Source organism: Pyrus communis, chromosome 8 (assembly GCF_041283825.1).
Source record: "Pyrus communis isolate YQ-2024b chromosome 8, ASM4128382v1, whole genome shotgun sequence".
Classification (NCBI taxonomy): domain Eukaryota; kingdom Viridiplantae; phylum Streptophyta; class Magnoliopsida; order Rosales; family Rosaceae; genus Pyrus; species Pyrus communis.
Genome location: NC_142572.1, coordinates 15217785 through 15224151, shown reverse-complemented (window position 1 = coordinate 15224151; position 6367 = coordinate 15217785).

Below are 6367 nucleotides of genomic sequence, written 5' to 3'. Positions count from 1 at the left end.
TACGTTGTTTGTAGATGCACGCTAACTTAAATAAATTTTTTAATTTAGTACATATAAAATATGATAAATTGGTTAAATAACTAGATGACTTGTTCCATGAATATATATCTATGTGAGCAACAGATTAACTCAGTCGTAACAAACGCATAATCATTTATTCATATCCCAATTTATTGAATGAAACTGTGATATTAATCATGTTTGTGAAAGCTTCTCTGACAAGTAGCTTAATTAATGTAGTCAACCAAAACCCTAGCAAGCTAATATATATACATAATCAATATGTCTTTCAATTTTAATCCTTGAGAGGCAGATAAATTTGTTTGGATAAATATTGTTGTTACTGGAGGCTTAAATAATTAAATGTTTCAACAAAATTACACACTTTAAAACATTTTTATAATCTTGAAAGGAGGATGACAGATGGTAATCGTTTCTGCTAATCAATTTGTCTCCTACTATAAATATTGATGGTTACACAGACAAACGTCTAACAACTACTTTGATCATCATCCTCGCTAATCTTCTTTGCCACAGATTATGATAATTTGGTCCCAAAAATTGGATTACCAAGAAGAGAGGTTGAAAGTGCCCAAGTCCTTAATTGTTTTCCTTTGCAATGTGGAAAGTGTCCTAAACGTTTGAAACATTTCACAATTGCAACTTTAACTCCTTTATTGTAGTGATGAGGTTAGTTATGATTATGGAAAGATTGAGAGCTTTAGAACAGAATTATTGAGCATTTCGGTCCACAGCTTTACGAGAATTTAATTAATTAAGCACAGTATGTATGTAGAAGTAATCCATCACAATCTCTCTCTAGATTACTTGATAGACACTTCAAATAAGAAATTGGTATAGGGGTCTTGATCAAACTCACCCGTTCTTCATGACCATCCAATGCTTTAGCGATCACAACTTGCTAATATTTCATAACGAAACTACGAGGATTATGTGCGATTGACCGAAATTTTGGGTCATTGGAAAGGGAAATCAAATAAATTTAAGTATTTGTTATATAGGATTGATTAAAAGGTGATAGTACACAGATTCAATTTCATGTATATACCACTGCAGAAGCATTTCTCTTGTTTTCTTCTCTTTCCTTTCTGCCAAAGACCTTCATCGGGCCACTCCACGAGCATATTGATTTGATGCATTAAGCACTTGAAGGGCATGAAGGATATGTGTGTGTGTGTGTGTGTGTGTTTCGGGTTTTATATAATGTGTATATATATGTATAGCGTATAAAAGAATATCATATATACTCCTATCTTGGTGTTGAACAAGTATACTAGTTGCTCTCTCTACGACTTCTCGTCTACTAGCAACCACAAAACGGACCCTTCACTAGTGTCAAACAAGAAAGTACCACCCTTGATAAATTGTCGAGCAAGAAGCCAAAACATAGAAAGAAACGGATCGAAGTTGTAATTATTACTGTTGGGTTTTCTGTAATGATAATACATATACATTCTAACGATCACTCTTGAGATCAATAATTATAGGGTAAATGTCAATTTTCGAAGAATTGTAATAGTCATCAATTCATATATTTCTGCATTGCAGAATGCATCATGGGAGTATTTACCTTGGTTCAGGCATTAACATCTGAACTACTTATGTGGAGATACGATTGTACATATTTGGTTGAGGATATTGAGCTTAATTAATATATATCATTCGGACGTATCCATGAATATATTTTGGACATAATCTATAGCTAGGCTTCTATCCCTAGGAATAAATAAAAAGATTTGAGCTCGTCTAACCAATTTGCTATTAGACAAAATAAGGATGAGAACTTTTGGGGGTGGTGCCATGAAACTGGGGCTCCTGTTCTCCAAGATGACATATATATATTGATCAAGACTAATTTCCTAGTGAAGAATAAGCATAATGTATCAGTACTAATTATAATTATGGATATATATTAACATAAAAGAGCCAAAACACAAAGGAACCAACTACCAAGGGCAAGGGAATCCAGGGGTTGTGTCTGGCCTAAACCCTATTCCTCTCTTATTTTTCAGTACTCTTCAAGCATGTGACTCTCTCCGAGTCCTGCCAGTAAACGCCCTTGTTATTGTTTATACTAATGGTACCAAAATTTTAAATTAAATTTGTAAACTAAATGATGTGTCATTAATAAAAAATAAGCACGTTATATCAACACTTAAGTAATAATTCAATTATCAACAACCATATCATTTGGTTTACAGAATTTGATATAAAAATTTGATCTTCCTAGAATTACCCTATTGTTTATACGTACATGTTAGCAACTTATATATGAGAAACAAATTAATGAGATAAAAGTTAATCTGAGAATTGAATAAATCATCGAATATATAACAGTCTCAGCGTTTGGTCAACAAAATTTAGCAAGTACATTTGAGCTCATATTTAGTCATCACTCTGAATCATAATTAGTCGTCGCGGGGCGATGTAATGACACATGTCATGCACTAATTGGTGAAACCATATTATACTCATATGGAAGGGCATTCATTAGACATTATGTCCAAGTATGACCTAGCTAGCACGCTGGCTACCTCTGTCTAGAGAAATTTTTAGTTGTGACGGGAACACAGATGGTACACCACTTGTTTTTATGTAAGTGGTGGAAAATTTTAATTTTTAAGTTATTAACTTTTTAACACACATATATCACCATTTATATAACAACACGTAATGTACTACACCGTATGACGGTCACACTAAAAAATATCTCTTCTATCTTAATCTGAACGCTACGTGAAGCAATGGATATATATACAGTGGTCGTCTGCACATGATTTGTCTTATTTGCATGTAGATGGTGTGGACACAAATTTCTGCCTTCTCCTTCTTGGACAAAATCGCACTTACAAAACAAATCACACCTTTGGTCAAGGCCAAAAAGCCTCACGCGCCCATGATGAATGGGCGGGGGCTTTGGCTGAAGAACCTCCAATGCCAAAGTTAGAATTTTGAGGGAAGAGTGTTTGGAGAATTTTGTAGAGTTTTGCAAGAGACTTGGAAGTAGTTTTTTGAGAGAATGGAGAGCTATTTATAGGGATATGGTCGGCCCTATTAGGAGAATAGGGACCGGCCATTTGTAGTATTTTTTGGGTGTAATTTGTAGTTAATTAGCCATTAATAGATTAATTAGGTAATAAATCCATTAATTTACTAATTAACATAATTTAAAAGAAATGTTTTGGGGGTTATGGAATAATTACCTTGTGGAGAATATAGGATGAGGGTGGATGAAATAGTTTTGAATTTGTTACCTATTTTGGGCATTTTTGACTTGGTTGAGAGATGATTTCCCGTTGCTGCGCGTAGGAATCCTGGTATGCCTTAAGGGTATTTTTGTCCTTTTCTATCCAAAAATCCACATGTTGCCTTGTGATTATTTTTGGCTCCACAAATGTCCCCACACCTATTGGACTGCTCGCAGAAAAGGGCAATAGGTGTAGAGATTTTCTTGCTTTAGGAAACTTTGGACTGCTTCCTATTTTGATGTAAATTCCCTCTTTAATAGGAAATTAGATCATTCTAGGAAAAAAAAAAAATTTTCTCTCAAAGCCTATTTAAGTCCACCTTAAGTGTGTTATTAAATCAACTTTGAAGAGCGATTTATTCTACCCTACAAGAGAGAGAGAGCTTAAAGGATATGTGTTCCCCTCCTCTAGCAATCTTCTACATCTTGCCTATGCAAAGGACTGTCTTTCATTGCTTTCTTCGTTTTCTCCATGCCGCACTGATGTAAGAAAAATTTCATTTTTCTTGTCTTCTTCGTGGATAGTGCTGTAACTGGGCAGCCGTCAAGGTGGTACGACACATCGGCTGGCAGGGGCCATTTCTTGTGCTACTCGGCTTGATTGAAGCCAAGGATTGGCTCGGCATGGGCCGAGGAAGTGGCGTGGCGTGGGTAACGCTTTGGGTTGCCACGTCTGGGCTACTTGCCAAAATTGAGGAAACTGCTTAAGTTTGATTTCTCAGCTGCTGTAGATGGAGCAGTCAATGATGGAGCTACCAAGATCGGAGTTGCTAAAGATGAAGTGTCGAATGAGTGAACTGTTAAGTGTAAAAGTGGATGCTGCCCCTAACCATTTCTTGGTTAGTTGATCTTCAAGCATTCGATCTTTTGAGCTATATGGCCTTCTTGCATTGAAGAGCTTACCCAGATGGGTGTCGGGGATTTAGCTTACCCTTTCGCTCTAGAGAGCAATTAGTTTACCTTCTCGCACTGGAGAGCAAATCCATATGGGTGTCGGGGAATTGGTTTACCTTATCGCATTGGAAAAAAATTAGTTTATCCTTTCGCGCCGGAAAGCAGACCCATATGGGTGTTGGGGACTTGGTTTACCCTCTCACACTGGAAAGCAATTAGTTTATCCTCTCGCGCTGGAGAGCAGACCATTTTGGGTGTTGGGGAATTGGTTTACCCTCTCGCACTAGAGAGCAATTAGTTTATCCTCTCTTGCACTGGAGAGCAATTAGTTTATCATTTTGTGCTAGAGAGCAGACCCATATGGGTGTCGGGGAATTGGTTTACCTTTTTGCACTACAGAGCATGGAAATCATTGTCGTGAGTGCAGTTGAGGAAAGTTGGACTGTCGGGATAACTGAAATAATCCTTAGCCTGCCCCCGGTTCTTGGTAGTTGGGCTGGTGTGTCCTACTGGTACTCGTCTGCCCATGGCGTGCCATTAGGCTAAGCTCTTACATTTGTCGGAACAAAAGTAGTCTTTATATCCAGCAATCTATATGGGGTAGTCCCGTCTGCTCGATCTTGTCATTGAAAGATGACTCGCTTATGTTGGTCATGTCTCATCGGAACGCTTTGTCAATAGCTTCGTTGTACGGAAAATTGCACAATCGCTCGGTTATGAGTCTTTCTACTTCTTCCTGAATTTACCTTTGTTGGGGTGGCAGAGCTCTCAGATGCCCCTGGCCGTGACCTGTTGGTTTAGGCTACTCTTCCATGTGTTCAGCTCGTCTATGTCGCGGCTGCGGTGGGTGTGGTATGTTCCTAGCAGGCGAGCGGGTAACTCGCAGGCTGCTAGTTGAACTTGAACCGGATTAAGTGATTGTTTATCTTTGTCCTCTGTGTTGCTTACTTTGATGCGAGGTGGATGATGTTTCTTGCGGGCCTTGCCGCAAATGAACACTTCGCCTAGAAGGTTGCTTATGTTGATTATCGGAGTGTGGCCCCAACCGTGAGTGTATGTTTGTCCATGGACCTAACTGAGAATGCATGTTCCTCCACGCGTTAAGACGGGAGTATATGTTATCTCGGGGGTCCAGTCGGGAGTGTACTATGTTAGAACACTCGGTTCGTGACTGGTCAAGTGGCTGTTTGCCGGGATGCTAGTGGAGAGGTTCGTCTGCCCTTGTCCTTCTTCGGGATAGCTCGTTCGGGGCACATTGGATATCGGTGCATTGAAAGAGTTGATTCACCAAGGTTGTCTGTTGTGCAAGGGCACTCGTCAACTCTATGACTTGTCGAGACAAGTGTTGTTTGCCATTTGGATTGGAAGAGCTTGGAAGAAATATGCCTCATTGAGCAATGGAAGTGTGGTAGGCTCCGGGCATGAGATTTGAATTATGAAATGTCAAATCTACTAAGAAACGTGGTGAAAATGCCCCCGGCTCGATGGTTGGTCCAGATGGTTGAGATAGTCTTGGGCCGATTTGGGCTGTTTAGAATGTCGCAAGAGCAGGCTGGGCCACGAGAGTGGGCTGCTCGGTAGGAGTAAGCTGCTGGGCGGGAGCAGGCTAGGCCACGGGAGTGGGCTGCTCAGCGTATGAATCACGCAGGTGCGAGGCTTGGGCTCGCGTTGGGCGTGGAGTGACATGGCTTGGGTCGTGGCCTTAATGTCGTGAGCAACCTTGGATAGCATGGCTCGGGCCGTGGTGGTGACACTATGGACCTCGCCGCGGGTGGCTACCATGGTAGCCGCCATGGTGGTTCCCGTGGTGGAAACTTATGGTGGTGGTGCCGCTCCACCTATTGTCACATTTAGCCTCGTGGATCACTGTGGTCCCATCTCTTGGGTGTTGAAATTTTCATTTGTTGAATTTTCTAAATTTCTAACCATTGTACTTCTCTTTTACGTTTTATCAAAGAATTTTTGCAAATAAAAAATTCTAATAATAAGAATGTACGAGAAATCTACAAATGGACAAGAATATAGAAAACCTTGGATGCGAGAGTCTTCTATGAGTGTGGGACTCAATCTCAATGAAAGCACCAATTTGTGGATGCAATTTTCTGCCTTCTCCTTTTTGGATAAATTGCAGCTACAAAACAAATCACACTTTTGGCCAAGGCCAAAAAGCCTCATGCGTCCACGATGAATGGGCGGGGGCTTTAG